A 12,583-nucleotide genomic window follows, 5' to 3' on the forward strand; every position below is an offset into this window, starting at 1 on the left:
GCCATTTCATAGTATTTAGACACCTCAAAGAACACTATATCCCACACCCTTCATCACAAAATGCAACACTGACAAGCCTGCCTTTATTAGTTTTCACATGATTTACCTCTTCCCAATTCTCAATTTCCTACCCGCTTTTTCCTGCTTGCACTTCTGCTATATGCACCTGTGCATCTGAAACTATTTCTTGTACAGAAAGTGTTCCCTCTGCTCACGTCTTCCAGAAATACAATTTTCCAGCATCAGCACTTCCCAGCTCAATGTCAGTGCCTTTATGCTGACCACCCTCACATGCCCACTGCTACCTTGATTTAGACAGCACCATATCAATTCAAATTGCTGCACAAAGCATCTTCAGTACAACAAAGAGGGCAGGCTTCTTATTTCTTCATAGCCATCTTTTTTAAGATATATCATCATAACTACTTCTTCCTCTCTACAGATGCTGCAAAGCTATTTTTGTGAATACCAAAAAAAGTCAACATTGATCCAGCAAGCCTGTCATCTTTCACCAAACGATTTCTAGGCAACCATCACACACATCATTGTAACAAGCAATACATTAAGCTAACAAACATTTTACATAAATGCAAAATTACTCCCTAATGCTCAACAACAGAAAAAGATACACAAAGCCACTAAAAAGGAGAGGACAATCCCATCCTCCACACAATCTGCTAACTGCAATGCTCACTTCACAGAAGTGTTATTTTGCTGTATTGAACTCTTCCTACTAAGTCGGACTCTCTACCACATACCCAGTGGGTACAGGGTGCTGCTGAGACAGCTCTAAACATTCATTGACATTCAAAGTCTTACTGAAAGCCATCAGAGTATTTCTGATTTTAATATGTAACTGCACAACAGCCAATTTCTACCTACATAGATTAATTTGATTGCTCTGAATTACTAACCGTACTATTCCAACATCATGAGTGTGGTTCAGACACATGAGCAATGAAGTCCACAGTACAGCGACCAATTTCAAGTGATCAAATACTTCTTTTTAATCTAAATCACGTATGAATATCCCCTTTCTGCCCCCTTTTCCATTTAAACAAGCAAACATAATTCAATCTATATAGCTTAGAATAACACATCAGGAGCTAGATTTCTGTAGAAGCTTCAGTTTCTTCTTCTTTTTTTTTTTTTTTAATTAAATCCAGTGGTGCCTTGCTCTATCCATCTCACTATCTCACTTTGATGAAGATCAAGGGCACTTACTGTAACCAACAAACTATTGTCCACACGTTCCTCAGCAATAACTGTGGCCATAAGCCCATAGCAATTGCATTACTCCACCCCGCCCCCCCATCCCCCCGCACACACACAATCATGCTGCAGGTCAGTGAGCACATGTAGGCACATGCACACTTTTAACAAAGCTCAATGTGAAAGAAATCCATGTCCATTCTTACAGAAGTATCGCAGCATTTGCTACAAAGAACACCAATGTGTTATAAAACTCCGTGTTTATAAAGGTTTATAAAGGAAAAAAACAGTAGATGCAGGGAACATCTCCTTCCTATTCTAATGGAAACCTGAGTGGCCCTATTCTTTTTGACACTAGCTGAAAATGGTTAGAAACAGATAAGTATTGCTGCCATCTTGCTCAATAAACCAAACCATGGATGATGTCAAATGAAGTAAACCCCACCCTGTCTTGAACACCACGTACTTCAGATTGTACAACAGTGACAACTGAGAAACCCAACTGAAGGTAGCTGGCACTGTGGGGGGAAGTATTATAAATCTGTATTTTATGTATAAATAACTATTAAAATAGATTGATTACAATAAGTTATACTTAAAATGCAGGATTCTTCCTATTTCCGTCTCCTGAGAATAGTAAATTAAGAGACAAGGCACGTCAAACAAGATACCTAGTTCAAGAGTTCTAACAATATTCCACTAAAACCTACAAACACCTTGTGCACAGAAAGGCTCAATATTTCAATAATATAAAATATAAATATATATATACATACACATATATTCACTGAAGACAAATAACCACATGATATTTAATCAGCACTTCAATAAAGAAAAATAGCTTATTGAATTCACTGCCAGTCAGTCTTCCTTCTCTCAACCTGATGAAGATCTTAATGTAACTCAGACTGGCTAGTTCAACACGCTGACCAAGACCCATGTCAAATGAGCAGCCTACTGTTTCAAAACGTGCTTTCCAAAAACCAGAAATGCTGTGGTAGTTGGCTTAAAATGCATTGCCATTTATTACAAGTTTGGGGGTGTTGATTGACTTCTCCTCCTTATGGTGCGAACTGCTCAGCCTGCAGATTGCAACCTCACAAATTCACAGTTCTTTGCATTTATCCATTTGACATGTCAACACCAGTTCAGTTTTGTATTAGGAGTCAGATAAATGTGCTGTTGGTATTTAATAAGCACTCTTAGGGTAGCTGGCCATTTGGACCAAACACTATCATTGTATCTGGAACTAGACTACTTCCAATACGTTGCTTTTGCTCATGGTAGAAATGCAGCAGACAAAATGGCATGTTCTCACTTTTCCCATGCTGCTGGAAAAACACTTATCTACCCCTCCTGACCCCAGAACTCACAGTTCTTCTCCATGTAAAAGATTTGATAAGAACTGATGCATCGGAGCCCCTTAGTCTTCAGAGTTTCTATGTTCAAGTCCACAACAGCTGCTAAACTTATTTTGAAAGTTTTGCAGTTAAGTTTTGCAGTTCTTTCATCCTTGAGAGAAGGATGCGCCAGTCAGAGCAGACAGCTTAGCTCAGCCTAAGGACACAGAGATACTGACTGAGAAATTACTCCTAATCTGAAAATAAGCAAAGCACAATAGACAAAACTTATTACTCTAAGAGTGGGAGTAATGTCAGGAAAGAAGATAAAGCCATTTATAACTTTTCTACAGTTAAAAGACTTGATATCAACTTTTGCATACAACACAAATACTTTATTTTCGAAGTGTTTTACAGCTCTACTTTTTTTTTTTAACTTAACTAGCTACCTAGTTTTTTCTTTGCAAGTCTACTTTTATGAAGAATTTTTTGCATTTACATAACTATGTCAGGATTTTTTTGTTCCTTTGTTAACTATCTCCAAGTAGAATTAGTGACAGCAAGGGAGGTATTTGGTCTTATCCCATTACATTTACTTCACACACAAGGTCTCACATACAGGGAAAAATATGATCAAGGCCTCTTGTGTTTTGTTACTGTTGATTTTGTGGGTTTCTTTAGTTTGTTTTTAATACAAGACTGAAAAAAAAAACCACACACAAGATAAGCAACTAGATTGTGCTTCAGCAAAATAAATAAATAAAATCATTTTGAAGGACTGCTCTTTCAGAGTACAACCATATCATTGGGAAAAAACCCAAAGATGCTCTGGCTTAATACAGTTTTCCATAGTGTTTGGCACTTTTGAAGCCTACAGAACTTATCCTCTAAACATGAATTTGGAAATGTTTAGACTGAAGGGGCAAAGACCTGTGGGCAGAGAAAGCCATTTGTTAACACGCAGCTTCAGTTCTTCATGCTATAAAGCCATCCACACATGAAGCATTTGTTTAGCCACAGTTCAGTCAGAATAATGTACATTTAATTTGCATAAATGTTAACATATTTACAGAATCAGCACATCAGCACTTTTATTTCCAATGTTCTACTTTCTGCTTGTAACAGTATTACAAAAAGCAACTAGAATGTGCTAGCAACAGGGAAATTTATTTTAAAAATGACATCTAGACTGTAGTAAACTTTCCCAAAATTACAGAAGGCACACTAGCAGACTGATTTTCAAAATTGGGTTACTTTAAATGATGCAAGAGAAGCAATTAACATAAATTTAAAAAAAAAGTCATTTACATTCAGTCTGCCCAGTCCAAAAAATTCTAAAGAACATATATGCAGCCCCCTGAAGCACATACATTTGGAAAACAAGAACTGAAATTATGTCTATGAAACCTGTGAAATCACCTATGAAAAACTGAGGCAAGGTACTCAGCTCTTAGAAAGAAATGAGCGCTATTTTTCTTTTTATTTAAAAATGTCAATGGGAGTCATCCTGTGTACCTCTGTTCAGGCCAGCTGCGCTAACATTTCTAAAGACACCTTTAAACCAATGTGCCTCTGTCATTGTAAATATAGGGGTGTAAGTGAGCCAAATGATAGAATGGGCTGTGTCAAAAGAGTAAAGCCATTTGCTGGCCCCTGGTTCCCTACAGCTCAGCAGACAGCTGAAATAGCTGCAGCTGAGCTAAGGCCCACAGCTTTGCGGAACCAATTTCAAATGTGACCATTACCTTTACTGGAGAGGGAGAGGTACATAAGATCATTTACATCAGCCAAGAACGTGCATTTTCCACCCAAAAATGCCACATCAGCAAACTATACGAGAATGCCACAAGATGACAAGTGGTAGGTATTAACCTGTTACAAGTTCTGTTACTATGCAAAAAACATTAGTGATTCTTGTAATAGGAATTACTGGTATGCCTCACACATTCTTTATCTTTAAATGAGAACAACAAGCTTCTAGCATTCCTTGGCTTAACCCACATGAAAGATGTTTGCCATTCTTTGTGCTTATTTATTCACCCTACGTAGTTTTTAAATATTAAAACGTATCAAAATCTGCTTTTAAATAGTAATTTAAAAAGCAATGTTTTACATTGATGGCTACTAAACAAAGGAAGCAAGCAGAAGAACGTGACAGAACCAAGCAAAATGAAACAATACCACTGGGAATCCAACATCAGCTTTGTCACTCTAGAAACCAACTTCTTAATTAATTTAATTAATTAATATTAAGGCAAGACTTTCTCTTCACAGAGAAAAGCTTGCTATTAGAAAGGTGGAGATACTAATCACAGAATCGTTTGGGTTGGAAGGAACCTTAAAGATCATCTTACTCCAACCGCCTGCCATGGGCAGGGACACCTCCCACCAGATCAGGCTGCCCAAAGCCCCATCCAGCCTGGCCTTGAACACCTCCAGAGATGGGGCATCCACAGCTTCTCTGGGCAACCTGTGCCAGTGCCTCACCACCCTCTGAATGAAGAATTTCCTCCTTGTATCTAATCTAAACCTACCCTCTTTTAGTTTAAAGTCCCTTGTCCTACAGGCTCCAGTAAAAAGGGCCCTAGTTTTACAGGGACCTCTTAGCAAAAGACAGGAAAATATGATAACGTACAAGCTTCAGTGGGGTAATTTTCACCCAAGTCAGATGCCAGAAGCAAAGTTTCTGGAATGTTACCCCTCTGACATATCCAGCAGGTTATGAGGGAAGGACCCCCCCCATCCTGCAGGAAGATGGGAAGAACATTGACCCATGCCGGTCTGATTTCAAAACGATAGCAAGAGAAGTGACAGTAATACTTTGTGACACATTCAGGCACAATTATGAAACATTAATGCTTCAGAATCACTTAATATACCATTGTTAATTTTGCTTTTGAAGTTCACAGGGTAATTAAATCAGAACATTTCACAGATCATATCTTTGGCTTTACCTGGGAAATATCAGCTCTGCCCTTCCTATTTCCCAAGGTTGTGTTGTTACATAATTGCAGTTATTTTAACTACTTTACTCCCTTATGCCAGGCTGCAAACAAGTACAAAATGCCTATTACATCAGATTGGTTACTCACCTATATTCTGCCACAAAATTGGATATCACCTGGTGTTATAGGTTTGCCTGAGAAAAGTTTCTGTGACCTTCCTGATCCTGTATGTCTTCTCTCAACTAAACAGTGCATTTTGGGGAAGTTTCATCTCACATGTAGGCTGGCAACATCCTGCTTAGCATTAGGTGGCTTTTTTATTGCTGTTGTTAATATTGCTTGTAAGCACTGTTCCTGTCAGATGTCAGTGCTCGAGTTACAACTCTGTAACAGAGGGATTTGAGGAAATTTCCAAGTTTTTAAGAGATGTATTAGTTAAATGTTACCTTGATTAAATTTCAAACTTTGTCTCTGAAGCCAGCCCATTTTAAAATAAAAATTACTCCTTAGTGTGCATCAACCACCTCCAGTAGACATTGGTGAGGGAATAGCACATTTCCAAATAAATGTAAATCCCTTTGGAAAGAATGTGGACATCTTAAAAATAGATGAAGGAGGTTTAGAAACTGCATTAGAATGTCTGCTTATAAATTCCCACACCAGCAGTATTCAGTAAGAGACCTAATACTTACCCTGTATTGTCACCTTTATTGAATTTGTTGTATGGCACCTCATTATTTAATGCTTTGCTTTTTAAACTAGCACCAAAACTACCATTTACCTACACAAGTAAAGTAGTCTGTAGGCAGCAGAACTAGTGAAAACAATTCATTTCAACCACATTACATACTTTTTTTTTTTGTCCTGTCAGCCTAGTAGATTTCCCATTCTGATGCTGGGTAAAATAAAAACCAATTTGTATTTCCTTCCATGCTCACACACAATTTGTTAAAAGAATGGATACTGCAGACTTCAAGCAAGGCTGATTGCTAATGGGCACAGAAAAGCTCCTCCCTATGGGAACTGTTTCAGGTTCTTCACTGAGCATGAGTACAGCCCCACTTTTGCCCTGCTTCCAGCTGATGTCAAACAGGCATCCTCCTGGTCCACATACACTGATCCAATGACCAGTGACTGCTGAATAGGGAACCCCCAGCGTGTAGTCCCATGGCAGCCCTACTGATGGGTCTGGTCCTCAGGCAGCTGCAGGATAAGCCACAGCAGCTCACTGACCCAACTGAAATCATAATCTTGCAGAAAGAGTTCCTTTTTCAGTCAGCACAGTGGCTGCACCTGAGGGAGCTCATGCAAAGGAAGCAGCAAGACACCTGAGCTGGGATGCTGCAGGAAGGTGGAAAGGTGGGAGTAGCAGCCCTGTCATAGACGTTTAAGCTGATGATGAAATCATGTAGTGAGGACACAGAATCATCATGTCTGGTCCTGCCTGCGTAGCCATAGACAATCATGTGCCAGATCGTTAGTTAAGACGTGCACACACCGCGCCTCGGCAAGCCGTCACTCTGTCCATCACATGCACGAGGAGTACTTCACAACACAAGAACCGAAGCCACAAAAACGCCTTTGTGCTACAACATGGCAGCAAAGTATTGGGCATCACCGATACGTTAAATTACCTGGTGAAGCAACTGAAAGCAATCCTAGGCACTAATCCTAGGCCCTCCAGGACCAAAGAGCCCATGCAAACGTAGCCTGGGAGGAAGTTTCCTTAAAAGTCTGAACTCAATTATCAATTTAACTCAAGTATGAGAAAGACACTGGGCTGGTCCCTGAAAGAATTCCCAGTTTCACTTCGGAAACAACCACCATAAACTACATACCTACCCGTTTTTTAATCCTCATATTCCCATTGTTTCAGAGAAAGGCGAAAACATAAACTGCGTGTAAAGCTGCCAGAATTTTAACTAGTTATCAGTACTCCCCTGCCTTTACCAAACCCCCTTCAGCACTGGTATGTCAGCCACCCTGCCTTCAGCTAGCCTCACCTGCCTACCTGTGTGCTGCTGAGAGGCTCCTGAGCCTGGATTACCGCAGGAGCTCTTCTCGTTGGTCTGCCAGTGCATGACTTGCACTTGGCTCCCTTGGGTTTCATGCCAGTGGGGTGACAGCAGCTCACAAAGTCACCTAATCCCGCCTGCACAGTGAGCCCCATGACACACATCCCATGACAACTTTCACCTAGAAGTCAAAATAAGGTTCGCCTATGATGTAATATCTGTATTAATGCAACCGCATTTCCATTAGATTATGACACATCATTACCCTTATCAAAAACCTCTGGCAAATTATTCATTTAGTATTTGGGCCATATCCGACTCAGGTTAATCTTCTGCTTATCCAAAAGACTTAATAGCTCCTCCTTTTTCCTCCTTTCTAACTATACAAACAGAAAACTTTCTGCAGTGTCTTAATTTTTATTTCAAGATCAGCTAGTCTTTGTGTCACTTTGAGCAAGCTTTCACAAAGTGAGAACCAGGGGACAAGGCAGCAGTAAGGCAATCTGGTATGTTCAGATGAGCATCACAGGCATGCGCCCTGTGCAACCCATTCATTCCTCTACAAGTCGGTGTCTTCATAACACGCAGCTCTTACCCCTTCTGGACTTCTTTGTTCTGGAGCAGGGATAATTCTGACAGATATGTGAAAGTATTTGTAAGTGTGGTATTTCTAAAGCGTGTACACGTTGTTAGTAACCAAGCAAACCACAATGTAAAACTGTGCTGATCTAGAGGGCTAAGAAGTGATATTTAAGCTGCAGTGGGTTTTTGTTTGTTTTTAGCCTGTATAGGAAATACTTTACTTTCAATAAACAATTCATAGATGAGTTCTATAAAGGTAGTGGGAGCGGAAGTGCTAGCTGAATACCAAAAATGAAAATGATGTCTCATGACATCAAAAGTTCACATTTTAGAAGACTAAGAATGAAAGGGCTTTGTGGATGCATCCACAAAACAGAATTAATGGCATTTAATTTTCTCTCATTGTGATGATAAAAATTTCTTGTTTTAAGTATACACCATAGTTATTTGATTGCTTTGGTAAGAACCTTTTCAGCTTTCTACTGGACACCTATTTTTAGGGCAAAGCATAGAGAAAGTATGTAGAAGCATCCTCGTAACAGTCCTCAATACCTTTATTGGTATACCCCGAGAATGGGCAGGTCATAAGCAAAACAGACTCAGCTAATGATGTCACATTTGTGTTCAGCCTAAAGTTCTCCCTACTTCTCCTGTGTGATACCATTGCACAAAGTCTGCATCATTCTTACACCTCCATGTAGGATGGTTTAGAATTTGCTCCTGTTATGAGCAAAATTGGTTGTACCTACCTTAAAGGTACTTGTGAAAATATGAAGAGAGATAAGAGTGAGACCATCCCTTTCCTTCAGCTGCAAGCTGAGCCACTGGGTTGGCTCCACCACATCATCTATCCTCATTAAGAGTTAACAGGTGAATCACATGAGAATCTTATATATCCAATTAATTAAAATATAAACAGTTTGCTACCAAGAATGGGTAGAGAACTTAGTTTACGTTCACCCATTATTTAACAGAACAATGGCGTATATTGACATTAAGTAGGCATTGTGGGGGGCACTCCACAGAAGCTGAACAAAAAGAGATAAGAGGTGTAGCAAGAGTTCATCTTGCAGAGCAGACTCCTTAAAACATCTGGGAACGAGATTTGTTACACAGGTAACATACTGTGAATCTAGCTAATACCAATGGAAAATAAAAGCAAACAAGACTTCTTGTTTCCATTGACATTTTGTAACCAAATAATCAATGGCAATGTACCTGTAGCTATTCAACAATGCAGAAATTGAAAATCAATAGAGGAAAAAAAAAAAGACTATAAATTTCCATCCATGGTAGGCAAAGATGGGGACACTGTGCTGTCTTTTGTAATATGAAAATACAGCAGAAAGGAGATTCATGGGAAGAGGAGACAAATATATACCTGTATATATATAGTTACCTTAAGAGCACAGTACCTAAGAAAGAAGTGAGCAAAGAAAGTGAAAAATATTCATCAATACTGAATGAAGAAGTATTTTTCTACAGTCATATCTTGCCTATAGCACACACTCAGCTCAGCTACTGTCACCTCAGATGACATGATGCAGAGTCACTGCCGATTTATGGAACTTTTATTGCACCGCCTGCAATCTTGCTGGGTTCAAAATATTAGTAAGCAGCAACACTGATAACACCGGTGTGGAATTGCAACACATTATTTTGCTCATCCTTTAATGCAGCAATTTTCAGAAGCTGAGCTGCTCCCACACCACTCACTCATGCTGACATGGGCTAATTTCCTTTACCATTGTTTCCCGCCGCCTTACACTTGCTCAACTTACCCACCCTCGGGTCCTAAGCTGATATCCTCGGCAGCAAAATAATGCATTCCTTTTGCTCCAATGTTGCTTGCACTGCACTAGGCAGGCATAAATTTTAAAGGCGTATGACCTAGAACTGACACCCTCCCTATCCACCCACCTTTTTTTTTTTTTTTTTTAAGATACTATAGTGCATAGCGGACATGCTGTTGCACACTGTAAACATCAGCAACTGCATCCTCCCTAGCAGGCTCTTTCAAAAGAAAGCTGGGACCAGCTGTGTCCACAACCTTCGGCTGCAATGCACGCAGCACAGCCGCCAGCCCTGGGAAGTGCAACACAGGCTGCTGAGCACTGAGAGGAGATGGCAGGGATTTTAGGGCCATTTTCGGAGGAGCCACTTTAAAGGAAATCTGTGCTCAGCATTGTTTTTAAGCTAAAGTATTGGAACACGGAAGTCTGCTGTCATTGTCATTAAAAAAAAAAAACTGCTGCTCACAAGTTCAGTCTTGGCACATCGGCTGATGTTGTGAATGTGCTTTCTGGAGTGCTCCAGGAAGTTGCTGTATGGCCACATCCTAAATCTTTCCAGTGCAGAGGTGATAATTTATAGGGATGCAGTCCCAGATCATCAAGGGATGTGCAGCTGGATATAAAGGCCTTCAGTTTTTTTCATTTGTTTTTTAAATCAACATTCTTCAGCATGATGAAAGGTCTAGTTAATCAGTACAAAACAATCAGGAGTATTAGTGTCAGGCAACCCACGAAGACACATTATACTGTTGCTTGGAGATTCAGGCCTCTCAGTCAGAATAACCAAGCAAAGTAATAAGAACATGAATAGACTTCTAATTTCTCCTAGCAGCCCTGTTTTTCATCTACACCCCAAAGATCTCCACTTGGGGAAAAAAAAAAATAGGAATTGGTTTACACTTGACCAGAGTTAACGCATAAGTCCAATGCAGCTTTAGAAATTGAGTTGACGTGGAAATGCCTTACAAAAAAGCCAGATGTTTCCCAGCCAGTGCTTGCTGTATTCTGTCCTCAAGGGAGGAATCACAGAGGGGTGGAGAACAGAAGGCAAAGGGATGCCCAAATGTCAGGGACAGCTGGAGGAAGTGACCCTGCAGACTCACCCTATAGCCAAGATATACACTGTCAAGATAGCATTGTGTTTATACTTTGAGTCCAGGGGTGAAAAGACAGAAACTAGTATTTTATAAACTCCCACTTGATACCATTTGAAATCTGAATAAGCTTCTGGGTTCCACCCAGGCAGTCTTGGATGCTGCTTGCAGTACGGCTTGGTCAATAGCTTTCCACAGCACCTTTCCCTTTTGAGGTGACTGCACCCCTTGCATGGTGATCCAGTTTCCCAGAGCTTGGACACGAGACATGCATAAAAGAAAGGGAGCACCTTCACTTTGGCTTGGCATTAAGAGCAATTCCAGAAAAACTTTTGCACTTGCTGTGCAGGTACCTTTCAAAGGACTACAGATGTGCTGGGCATCCAAAGGGTTCCTGTGAAAGAGCTGTTGGTCAGGACTCAATTAGAAGTATGGACCATAGACATTCACAGCTGCCTACAAGTATTACAGAGAGGAAACATCCAGTCCAGATGAATCAGAGAAGTGGACAGCCTATGGAGACAAAAGGAAAAGGGCAAAGCAATGCTGTGTGGGACAGCAGCCAGAAGACAACCTACCCTCAAAAGTTTACACAGAAACAAGTCTCTCCATCAGCTAAGAATATTAACTGGCTTTGTTAGCTAAGGGAATCTTAAAACATTTTTAGAAATCAGACCTTATTAATAAAATTCAGGTTCATGGATGGATATGAGCTTTTTGTTCCACTTCCGAGCAAAAAATATGCAGTAGTTTGCACAACACCAAATGTCAAGTAGAGGTTGATATTATGGACAAAATATGTTAATGACATGACAGAGTTGTGACAGGTGACTTTTGCCCCAGATCTGGTTACTTAGATCTTAGTTGCTGTGCTAATAGGAATTTTAAAAAGTCTTCAGTACATTGCATTTTCAAGAAGAGTGTATGAAACACCATTGTGCAGGCTGGGGTGTCTTTAAATTAGTTTAACACTGATTAATAACTTCACAAAAGAACAGAATGAAACACACCACGTTACCGGACAGGTTTATCACAGGTGTGCTGTAATGCACAATTCCACTTGGGAGAGATACTGAATATTTTCCACCTTCTATCAGCATTTTCCACTACCACAGCAGAATGCAGTTTTTATCATCTTCCCAAACACTCAGAGACCACCCAGGACCACAACACATGGCCCCAGTTTAAAATAGATCAGCTCAGCTAGACAGTGTGTAGGGATGAACCAGGCCATATCAACCACACTTATTTTTCCCGTTTCTGATCCTGAAAGATTGCCAAATACAAATAGCTCAAGAAAAAAAATAAAAAAATAAAAAAAATCCATCAACAAAGTGCATTAGGCAGTGGACGTGCCACATTAGAATAACGCAGGAGACGATAATACTTTCAGTGCAGAAGCTTGGCAAGAAGCAGAGTACTCAGACTAATACTGACGTTCCTGTAAAACAACAGCACACGAGAAACACTCAGCATGCAACAGCAGGAAAGGAGAGGAAAGCTGGAATGTCTCCAGTAGAAAGACTGAGCTTATATCTACACATTTCTGTTACCAAAAAAAGTCTGAGATGGCATTTTTCAGGTACAGGTTTCAGCATTCTG

The 12,583-nt window shown here is 40.1% G+C and overlaps 1 protein-coding gene across 6 annotated transcripts in view; it reads right to left on the reverse strand.

The window, feature by feature from the left end:
- Window positions 1-12,583, reverse strand: part of ELOVL7 (ELOVL fatty acid elongase 7) — a 33,775-nt gene that overhangs the window by 14,598 nt on the left and 6,594 nt on the right. Inside the window, exon 1 of one of the 6 annotated variants that reach the window (XM_013180608.3) lies at window positions 11,335-11,478. The exons of the other annotated variants lie outside the window; for them this stretch is intronic. The gene's annotated coding sequence lies outside the window, so the exon portion shown is untranslated. Of the gene's footprint in view, window positions 1-11,334; window positions 11,479-12,583 lie in introns of those variants that run through there. 6 annotated transcript variants of the gene reach the window in all.

Source organism: Anser cygnoides, chromosome Z (genome assembly GCF_040182565.1).
Source record: "Anser cygnoides isolate HZ-2024a breed goose chromosome Z, Taihu_goose_T2T_genome, whole genome shotgun sequence".
NCBI lineage: Eukaryota > Metazoa > Chordata > Aves > Anseriformes > Anatidae > Anser > Anser cygnoides.